Below are 12259 nucleotides of genomic sequence, written 5' to 3'. Positions count from 1 at the left end.
CACAATGTCACAATCAGCAAACAATATCAGAGCTGAAAACCAACAAAAAGGCAGCATGAAAAAAGGTGACAAGAGAGGAGGAGACAGAAGTATTAAAAAGTATTGTAGATAAAGAACTGTTGACTGCTACTCTTGTAAATATTTCAAAATATAGATCCGATGTTTTATGGGTTACTAAAACTACTGTAAATACACCAGCTGAATTCCAAATACATCATTCTTTATCCCCAGCAAAGACAAAACAATGCAGCTATAATATCCCCCTCGCCATCCCTTGCAGACTTGGGTTTAGCTGCAGAGCAAAATGACTGCAGCTAACAGAGTATTCAAACAGGAAAGAAAAAGAAATCTGAGTCTGTCCTACTGTCCAATTTTCTATAGAGTATAGACAGTAGTATAGAGAGTAGCTGGGAGCTCAAACTTCTCTTTATTTGTTCATGGTTCACCTCTAAAAGCTGATCAAGTTTTCCCGAGTGTCTTGGACACTATCTTCCTGTCTTATTCTACTTCAAAATTCAGAAGAAATTATTTCTAAGGTCTGTAGTAAATATTTTTTTAAAGTTTTTTTCATATTGATCCATAGAGGATAGATTCTCAAACACTGATGGATCCCACCCCTTAGTACCTCCACTGTCTTGCTTGTGTACTGGTACCCAGACAGAAAGAAAAGTTAGATGTCCCTTCTCTGGAAAAGGACACTTTTGCTGGAATTTTATAGCCAGGACTAAGATTATACTATAGGTTTATTTTTCCTGTATCATAAATTAATTTTAAAATTAATTTTATAATTATTATTATCAGGTTTTACCTCCCATTATCTCTCTATGATTTTATCTCTGAGTGTAAACATTTGCCTTAATTCAGGCTGGGTTCCAGAGGGAGGCTGTTACACCTACTGGGCTGTGCTTGCCAGCCCAAGCCATGTGTGGTTCTGGAAATGCTGTAAATAAACAAAGGCTCCAATAGCACCAAAAAGAACAAGGCTCAAAAAAAGCTTATGAGGAACAAAATGACCCCCAATATTCTGGTGTCGGAAAACAGTTTTCTAAGCTGCAATTAGGAGACAGAGGTTCTTGTGCTACAAGGGCTGTGCATCTTTCTGCACAGATCTCAAGGTCTCAAGACCTCTCTGGTATCTTTTACTCAGCTCCCTCTGTGGGAACAGAGATGGTTCACAAAAGACTGATCAAATACAGCAAACAAAGCCCGAGAAGATACAACTTCTTTCCTGGATTTCTTGTGCTTTCCTTATTGTCCCTTATATATTAAACCTTAGCACCACTCCAAAACCCCAGTCTACAACCACTGTTAGCAACTTGAACAACTTTTGTCTCCCTGTGAAGGTCAAATGCTCGGCAGTGCATCTGCTCAGAGCAGGTCAGTCCATCTTCAGCAGTGATTGCTCCAAATCCCAGGGATCTGGGCATCTCTCCTTGAGTCTCTGCAGGAGTAGTACAGTTCATACTTACCTCTGCTGATTTCCCACATTTCCTGACTAAGCATGGAATTTTCTATAGTTTCAGCCTTCAAGTTGAGCAGAGTGGCTCTGCCATCAGTCAGTTCCTAGAGGGGAATGGAGGGGGAGGCGAGCATGGGCTGGGGAGGAGGGTAAGCAGAGAGGCTGTTGTCTTCTGTTTTCCTGCAGGGTTTGTCTAACAGCTAACTGGATTAATGAAACACCTGGCATAGATGCAATTAACTATTTTGCTGTTGAGGCTGAAAACTACATAATGAAGAGGCTTTTTTTTTTTTTTTAAATCACCACCAAAACTGAAACAACAAAATCCCACAACTCTTTGACACAGTTCTGTCAAAAAAAAAAATAATACTGCCCAAATATGATTATGTTTTATATCAAGCAAACTGCAGGATTTCTCCATTCATATTGATAGATTCACTAATGCTCTTTACAGAATTATTAGTGTCTCTGCAATACAAGGACTGGGATAAGAAATACAAAGGAGTTTTACTGTAGCCAATGAACACTTTCAGGGATAGAGACCCTGAGAGTGGCTTGGCAGGGCTGGTGACTGACCCCACTGGTGCTGTGCAGTATGTCTTGGTAATGCCAAGGGGTATGCCAGGGCTGGTGTATAAAATCTGAGTGGATTACTGACTGCATTGTTGCTGATAGCTCCTTATTTTGCCTTGAAAACCAATTCCAGGATAATGACAATCCTATAGCAAGAAATATTTGAGCACAGCTGGTTAATATTTTTCTTTTTTTTTTTCCTTTTTTCGAAGGCAAACTTACATGTTAGGTATTCATCTGTACAAAAAAAGAAAAAAATAGGAGCAGAAACTGTTAGAAATATTGTGAAATTGTTAGTGAACAAAGAGACAGGATTATGGGGTGGGAAACTATGAATGATAAATGAACTTCAGTCTGGAAATAAGAAATACTGTCATTTTAAAAGCAGTGTTCACCACATTAGAGAAATATCTTTTTTGTTCTGTGGGCATGTTTCTCTACACAGGTAAAATTATATTTTGTTTTTTAGAGAATGAATATTAATATGTCTACAAAATAGCAGCATATTGGAAGTGGTGCAGTCTATATGAAAATAACATTTGTATCTGCTCTTTCTGTTCATAAAGGTTCCAAAGGGTCAGATCCTGGTAAATGAAACAAAACCTGAGTCAAAAGGGTTTTTTCTCTGATAAACTGCATTGAACCACAGTAAAGGGACACATCAGCCCTAAACATAGCTGATAACTAAAGGTTGTGAGAGTGAAAGAAAAGGATACACCCCAGTGCCTCAGAGATTTGCTCTTTGTGGGGAAACCACTGGACAGGGGCTGATTTGGGTGCTCCATTACCCCTTGCCTGGCCCTCCCTGTCAGTGGGCAGGTATTCACCTAGAGCCCAGCACAAAAAGGGGTTAAATTCTCCCAGGCTTTATCTTGTCCCATGGCACTGGCACAACTGCCTTTATTCCCCGAGGTCCAACTTGTCTGTGTAATTGCATAGATGGCATTTATCATTTAAAAATAAAGTTGAACCAAATGGAAATAGCATCATAACACCTTAAAATGCTTCATTGATATCCTGTTTTCTGCAGTATTTTTAGTTTAAGACCAAAGCTTTTGGCATTCCATAGTGCAAAGTGAAGAACTATTAAATCTAGATATTTCTCAGAAATTGAATAATAACTGTATGAAAATTATTATTCTGTGGAAATTCTCTTTATTAATTGCAGCTTCTGCAGCAAAAATGTGGAACAAAGACTGTTGTTGTTTTTAAAAATGCAATATATTTGGACAACATGCTGTCCAGGCAGTGTGTGCTGTTATTGTATGTCATCGTGTCTACTGGGAAACCTGACATTAAAACATATCCTTGGTTCTCACTTAAGCCAATTTTATAGGGCAGGAAAAGAAAAGACAACATTTTGCAATGAAAGCACCTTCTCCCATCTGGCAAAATGGCTTTCTGGACTCTATTGTGGCTCATTGTCTAAAAATAGGATGAAGACAAATTGTTATCATTTGCGAAAGCCCATGACAATAATGATAAATGAACAAATTTTTTTGCCCTCTGAAGTCATTGCTTAAGGCTTTCTCTGGGATCAACAATGTTAAACTGGTAAACTTGCCTCATCTGCATCAGCAGAAGGTTTACAAATGGCTTTGTAAACAATTTTAGCCAGAGCGTTAATCTCTCCTACAGAAGTAGGGCTTGCATGATCTATGATTGATTTGCAATTTAAAATGACACTGAAACCCCTGAAACAGATATGAAAGAAACTTTCGGTGAATAATGCTTTAGTTGACAAGAAAAGATAAGGCACATCTTTCATCTGATAGTGGGCTGTTTTTGATAAATATTGTTCATAATGGAGAATTTTGGAATCATTAATGTGTGGATAGAACATTACTACTTTTTAACAAAAACCTCAGAAACAGTTTTCTTCAGCAGAAGCTTTGTTTGTGAAGGAAACTTAGAAAAAATTGTCTTGTTTAAAAATTGTCCAAGAGATTTCTTAATTAATTAGATCTCAAGTTCAAATCTGAAAAACTCAAAACCTACAAAAAATAGCATTTGTTTGGTATTTTCAAACCTATACAAAATAGGTACCTGAAGATTTGTTTTCTTACATTATTAAAAGAGAATCAACATCTGTTTCATATTTAAGGTTATAAATAAACCCACAGACAAGTCAGGAACTTGAATTAACTGTTGATTCCTCTATGAGATCTCATTGCTTCAAAAAGTAAATATCCTCAGGATATTGTACATTTATAAGCTCCAAGTTAGATAGCAATTAACTTTTATTACAAGGCAATGTTCCATGCAGGTTGCCTCTCTGTTTCCCAAGCCACCATGGACTGGATTAAAGATTCCTCTTTCAGGTTACCACAGCATTTCCATGGCTGAGGTTTGGCTCTGAGGAGGAGTCTCCACAACATGTGCATTTCTGCTTTACAGCAGAAATTCTCCCCAGAAATTTAAGATATTAAAATCCAGTGAGAATTTATGAAATGTGTACATATTCTGTGAGAACTGGATCATGAAATTTCCCAAGGCCACCAAAAGCCATGGAACCCCTTTCAGTGCTGTCGTATGGATTGGAGCAGTCTTTGATGGAGCCGTGTGGGTTGGCTTTTGTTTTTTTGTTTTGAGGTGAAAGAGGTGGGGTAGAGGTAACAAAACTCCTTCCATAAGAAACCTTTGGTTCTTTCCAGCCCCTGGTTGAGCAGACCTGGTTGAGCACAAGGGGATGTAAGTCTTCTGTGGCTTGATTGATTGAAGGTAGAATGGGTCAGTCAGATTCAGGAGTTAGAGCACTGGATCTTTTCAGATAAACAGAGCCTGTAATTGCAAGCCAGTTCCACAAGTCTGAGATTACTCACAGCTCTAAAACTGTAGCTGTATTGAGAAGTAAACAGGTAGCAGTATATTCTCCTCCTTTTTTCATAAAACCTATGAAATTTGAGTACCTTTGCTCTGTTAGCACAACTAGAGTTGTTTAGGAGGGATAAAGTACAAGGGTGCCTTTTGAAGTACCCTTTCCATTACTAGAAAAAACCCTCAAAAATTCCCATAACTGTTGCTCAGACAAGTCTGTTTTAATGGGCATAGGATATAAATTGCTTTGATAACCATATTCGTCCACTACCTTTATATTTTGAAGTATTCACTCTAGCTTTAATTTTATTAATGTATTTCTTTTATCTTTCATCTGAATAGTGTTCTGTATGTAAAGTGACCAAATGTGATTAATGATGAATAGATTAAGATGGGACAGGGTGTTTGAAAAATGACTTAAGTAGTGCATGTAAGTCACTGGCTGTAGTCCCAAAATGCAAATTCTGGTTAAGTTAATGACTGGAAAATCATGATGGCACTAGTGTATGAGTTCTGCTTTATTTGAAATTGCTTTATAAACAATAAATAATTAGCATTTTACATCAGGACTAGTTAATAGTATCACACGTCTAATTATTTCTATAGGCACTGGTATTTTACAGCCAATAGTGTAAATATAATTGACTTATACGATTCACTATTTTGCTGTCCAGAGTTTGTAACAGTTTTGCCTTGCAAATACCTTGCTGTAGTTCAGGTCCCATTAAAGGCTGGTATTTTATTATAATGCCTGGAATAATGTTGTTTGCAATAAGCATGTCTGGTCTTTCTGCAAAGAAGCTTCTGAACATCCTTTAGGTTGGGATTTTGGGGGGGGGTGGAATTTGTTAATATGTTCACTCCTGCCTGACAAATGAGCATTATCGTCAATGTGGGTGCACATTTCCACTTATCCTTTTTGTAGCTGGAAAGCTTTATGAAAAATAAATTAATAATGCATACTAAATTATGTCTGCAAGAGACATTTATGTATATATTGCTAGCTTCAAGACTGATTAGATTTACATTTCTTTAAAAATGACTTTTTTTCTTGTACATCCATAATGCCTTTAGAATGCACTGCATTATAGAAAAATGCAATCTTGATTTCAATTGAATACCTAGAAGGAGTGTTTTTTCCCCCTATTAATATGTACATGTGTTCCCCTAGAGTTTGAGTTATTTTTCTAAAAAGACTCTTCTCTTGAATTACCCCAGCCCAAATGTACGCCTTAGGATGCAAAAAGCAGCGAAGTAGATGTCCTATTATCATAACTTGAAAGAGGTCCATTTAATAATAGCCTGTATTAAACAAGAGTCTGCTAACTATACAGTAAAGACTGTTTTTCACCAGAGAACATAAACCATATGTTTTAAATGCAGCTAAAAATGGATGCAGTGTGCTATTTCCTTTCACCTCAGCCTGCAGTGCATTACTTAGATTTGCAAGGCATAGCCACCACTAGTACTTAACACTGCTGAAAGAGCCACCCTTCAAGGCTTTTTTAACCACAAAGAAAAGAGAAATATAGTAGCATCGATTGTTAAATCCTGGTGCTTGTTACTCACTGCCCGCACACAGAACATCATGCCTTTGTAGCAGTGAGGAGAGTTGGTATTTATCAGGGTTCAGAGCTAGTTCAGCCACACACTTGACAAATTATTTGTGGAATTGTTGTATTCACAGTCACTTAAATAAGAATCTGTCAACACAAGGCTGTGCTTTGTTGCAGCAGGTCTCACAGTTTTTCCTGCGCACTCAAAGAATGATGGATTGGAGGTAATGCAAATTCACTACCATTTTATATGCTGGTGCCTTCTTCATAGACAGGAAACATAGCTCAGTATCATCTTGTAAAATGCCTTAACTGTAAAGGCCTAGTTCAGTGTTGAAAGTGCTTTTTAAAAATGGTATGTTGGAACAGGGAAATGTAATTCAAATATTTTCCTCACGTCTCATTTTACAGACTGCTTCTTGGAGCAGGTGTGCGTTCAGATTTTCCCAGGCTAAGTAGGACATATGCTTATCTGTGCTTGGTAATTAAAACAAATTAATAAATACAATTATTTGATTTTATGGCAACTTAAAAGTTAATACTGCTTAAAGGCATGTTAAATTTAAAGAGCTCACACAGAATGGAAAAAATGCCCATTTAGGTAACTCAGTCTACTTTACTGATAGTATATTTTTTTAGTAAATTCATTTGTCCAACAAAAAATGCCTATCTGCAAGCTCTGTAACCAGTTCCAAAGGATGTAGCTCACAGGTCAAAGTCACAATCTCCAGACAGAAACAGCATTTACAATATGAAGTAGAAAACCTTATCTGTGCTGGCATCTATTTTTCAGGTTGGTGTCCAAAACTGGAATGTTTGGAACTCCTGTCCACAACCCACAGGAGCCCACCTACAGCCTGGGACAGCACTGGGGAGGGATGCAGGGAGCTGGAGGCAGCCCTTGAGTCTGTCAAAATGAGTAAGGAGAAGTGATAGCAAGCACTGGATGATACTTCTCTGGAAGGTTCTCATCTCAGTGGAATAAATGGAGTTATAGGCTACTTAAGTTATATCTGTGCCTTCTTCTTTGTGGTTGTTGAGGAAAATTGATCTTTCTGGAGTAGGAAAAAGCTTGTCTGTGGGGGAGAAGGCTTTCTCAGAGGCTCATTTCAAGTGTAAAGAATGAGCTTGCCGGAAGTTAACACAAATTTCACCTTACACTGCCTCAAATTCAGAGTGCATTTCTTTGATATAGGATAATAATAAGGGAATTCCACAACTTGTATATAAAAATGTTTTCCTAAAAATCTAGCACAAATTTTGGAGACTGAACATATGACATATAATTCACTTGGCTCAGTGCCCTAATGAGAGGCTCAGATCAATGCACTGTTGAAACCTTCGTAGATTATAACAGATCCTTGTGAAGTCAGGGAATATATTTCCATACACTTCAGGGAGGCCAGATTTTAACCCCAGATACTCTGAGCCTTACAATCTGAGCAGACTCCATAAATTTCAGTGCGTGTTCAAGATGTAAGCATTTAGCTTCAGTCCCTGCACATCGGGACTGAAGAAAGCTGCCCTGGCACCCTGGCTGCTTTCTGGGCAGTCTACTTTGACTTGCTCAGCTTTATTCTGTTGTAAGGCCTCTACTTCTCAAGAACCATTAGACAATTTTGATTTGAATTTGATGCCTGTGAATGGTGTGAACAGGTAGCTCTGCAGGGCAGACCCCTGCCCCCTCTATTCACTAGGGTATCTCACTGAAGTGCAGAGCAGGGGCTGCTGCTCCTGCAGTATCTCTGCAGGGTTAACAGCATTCACAGATGTTTTTGAAAGCATTTGGATGGCTTCATTTTATTGGAAAATGCCTGTCATTCAGCACTGTGTATAAATTGATGTGCTCTTGTTAGCCTGGCAGAGATGTACAGGTGCCTCCTCTTTACCTCCAGCCCTGTGGCAGCACTGTGGTACCTGTGCAGGGACCAGGGCTACACTGACCTGGTGGCTTGGGGCACTGTGGCCACAGACACCTCCACCCTGGCTGGAGAGGGTGGCTGTGACATCTTTAACATGTGGGCTCTCTTCAGCCTTGGGCAAGCATCTGTTCAGCAGAGCCCCTGCAAGGGCTGTGCTCTGCAGCCTCCCAGGGTATCCAGACTTTATAGTATTTCTCCCAACAGCCTTTCAAAGCACTTGGAAGCTTGATGCAATTTCAAAGAGTACAGATTGACTTACAGTATGGGATATAGTATTTTCACTTGCGCCTAAAAACGCTGTTGTGCGGCCAAAAATTCAATCGCCAAGAAATCACACATGGTTCACAACACAGCTCTTTGATAACATTAAAAGTATATGTAATATTTTGAAATCACTGGCCAATTATTTCTAATAGTTTCATGATAATTTATGTAGAGAATCTCTCTGTTGGATGTGTTCCTGCTTTGGTCTAAATGTATTTCTGAACACTCTGTCAAACATCCCCATTTGGCACCTATTTTGTTTCACTGAATTTCTTTAGTATGTCCAGATCTCTTGCCAATGTATTTGCAGAACATATTTTGACAGCTTTGTCACCAAATTTGTTACTTCTTGTGTTTGGAATGTGTACCAAAACTGCAGATACTAATGTGTGTGTGTTTCCTTTTGGTATAGACTCAAGTAGATAATACCTTTGTCTTTTATGGTGATGAATATAAAAAAGTGAGTATTTTTTTATTAATTTCAAAAGTTATTAAGAATTTAAAATTGAGAATCTGTCATAGATGTATTGGTTTGTTTTTAGGTTTGCAGCTAGAAGCATTCTGAGCAGAATAACCTTAAACTTTAAAGAGCTCTGATATTACATTTCTTATTTGAGCTTTTTAATTGAAATTGTGTGTATGTGAGAGCAGTAGCTTCTCCCTCACTTTGCACACACATATATGTGTATATATATGTATAATTTTATTTCAATATGCTTGGATTAACTGAACTATTGAATTTCAATCTGTTGTGTTCTTTCCATTAAATAGTCTTCCTATTGAGTTTGTTGGAGCTGAATGAAAATGGTGTATTTAAGACTGATCATAATCTTTGCCATCATGTTTTTCTTAATATGGTTTTTCCAGATTAAAAGCAATGACAAGATAATGCCTGTTGAAATATAAAGGTCTTTGCTTTGTGACTCTGCTGCTAGAAGGGGGGTGGCTGAGCTGGCCCCCCGGGACACCACATCACTTGTGTCTCATGGAATATTCTGGGCTGGAAGGGGCCCATGAGGATCATCAAGTCCAGCTCTTAAGTAAGTGGCCCATACAGGGATATTTTGAACCCACACCCTGGGTGTTCTCAGCACTCTGCTGTAACCAGCTGAGCTGCTCTGGGGGATGTTCCAGCCACACAGTCCCTGCTCTGGCTCATTTTCCATGGCCTGGCAGAGCTGAGGGTCCTTTACTGTCTCTGGGTGTGTGCAGACCAGGAGAGCACCACTAATCAGAAGGAATGAGCTGCATATCCATCCTAGCTTTTCCTATTGTCCAGAGAAGTAGGCTGGAAAATGTTAATGAATTAATTCACCTTTGGCTGTGGAGGCAAAATGTATGTGGAGGACCTACATTAGAATTCTGTTTCAATAAGGCCATACCTCCTGATTATTCTTCCCCTGTTGTGGATAGTTTTGTTGTTGGAAATACTTTTGGTCACCCTTAAAGATAATCTCACACATGCAGCACTGTGTGGGTCTGGGTGACAGCATTTCCTGAAATGGCAGGGTCTCCCAGGAACACTGGAAAACCTCTGCCTGCCTCAAAGGGCTGCTTTTTTGGGCCACTTCCTCAGTTCTTTAAAAGATGCTGTTCAGCTGGCACAGAGCTCTTTGATTTTTTGCCGCTGGCAGATTGGTTGTTTACTGTGTTGAGTAACACATATCAAATAGTAGATGAATCCTGAAACAGCTGGGCTTGCTGCTGATAGTACCTCTTCCTCCTATTTTTTGAAATGTGAGATTTGATTTTGAGATGCCAAGGGTCTTTGTGAATTGAGATATAGCACCTTTTACAAAGATTTGATCAAAATCTGAAAGTAGCAGCAAAAGAAATATTGATTACTGGAATTATGTTGTATAAAAAAATGCAATTTTGAATCTAAAAATAGCTCTAGAATAAAATCCAGATTATTTTTCAGTGCAGACAGTCATATTACACCCTTAGAATCTGTACCTACCTCTGTAGACCTCTGTATTTCTCTTTTCTAATTTATTAGTTCTATAAATAGAAATTATATTTGAACCAGAAATTAATTTTTTAAAAATTAGATTTTATCTTATGTTTTACAAAGACGTGATATGTAATAAGGATGGAAAACATTCCCAATACAGTTTAGGTTTTAATTCTGATCCTGTGGTCCTATACAATAATGTCTGATTTTTTTTTAGCAATTTCTTCTGCTTATCTGGACAAGTTGAGACACAGACTGCAATCAGGGCAGAGACACAGTCAGGGCATCAGAGGCTCTTCATAAGAAAAGAAATTACATTAAGTTAAGATGACAAAAGTAGGATACCTACTCTATGTCTGTACTAGTTATAGCATCTATACTATATAGCGTTTTTGGGTAAATTATTTGTCAAGTCTGAAACCCAGCATCAGCAAGGGCAGCAATGCTGTGCCAGCTGCCAGCATTCTCCAGAGAAATAGGAGCAATAGGCCATTGAAAGAGTCTGATCATAACATACTTTTCTTGCCATTAGAGAAGAGAATAATATAATAGCTGCTCTGCTAGGTTCAGAATACAAAAAAAAATTCCTACAAAATAGTGGAGCCCAGGGCAAGATGTGGAATAAGTTAAAATTATAAAGAACAGACTGACCTGCCATTGATTCCATTTTCTTTTTGGTTGGAAATTTTTCATCACAGAATATATATTTTGCTTGTCAGGTTTACTATTGACTTTCTTTGTTTCACTGAAATTCTGAAGTTTTGCTACTTGTTGAACTTTTTTGACGCAGTGATAACACGACATAAATCAAACGTCCTAATCCACACAAAGTAAATCATCAGCTCTTCTGCATAATTTTGTTTGAGTGTTAGTAGAAGACTGGCTCTTCCAGACAACTTCTAACAGATTGCTAAATACGCAAATAATTTGCTTATTAGAGGTGATATTTATCAGAAAAACTCAGAAGAATGTATGCAGTGAAATATATTTATGGCCATATGAAAAATGAAGTGACCTGTTGGAGACAGCCTGTAGCTCTTGAGGAGCTTAGGAAGGTTCCACGAAACACATGAGATTATTGTGTACATATAAGAAGTAATAATGTCATCTGTTTTTTTTCTGTTTCCTGTTGATTGACTTTTATAGCTTGCAAGCATTATGCTGGATGGTAAATTGCAATAAATTTAATCAAGAATTATTTTATTCAGCCTACTAATGAGGAATAATAGCGTATGTATCAATTAGACATGTCAATTTGTGTGAAGAAATAGATTTACAAAGGGATAGTAGGTAAAAAAAATATCATTGGTATCAATTCACTTCATTATTTTTAATTTGCTGTGAATATTGAGTGCTTCCAACATAAAATCATTCCTCAATTAAAATAAAACAGCTGTACTCCTATCAGCTTTTCCTTGCTTGTTGCTGCTTACGGATTAGCAGTTGTCACTGGCTTCAGTCTCATGTAATTTCATTAATTTGCAACCATAAATGGATTTTAAAAAAATAATATTAAAAATCTTTGGCTTGGTGATGTACTAAGTATTTTATATAAATTGGTTTTATTCAGATTGCACTGAAAGGGCAGAACTCCTGCAGCAGCAAGATTTGGGGGATATCAGACTGACAAACCCCATCCACTCTGTCCTCCAGCATCAGCAAAGTAACCTGGGAGCACTTTGTTCATCTGGCACTTTTTTATTGCTCTGGAGTC

The sequence above is a fragment of the Passer domesticus genome, chromosome 12 (assembly GCF_036417665.1).
Source record: "Passer domesticus isolate bPasDom1 chromosome 12, bPasDom1.hap1, whole genome shotgun sequence".
Lineage (NCBI taxonomy): Eukaryota > Metazoa > Chordata > Aves > Passeriformes > Passeridae > Passer > Passer domesticus.
This window is presented reverse-complemented; position numbering follows the sequence as displayed.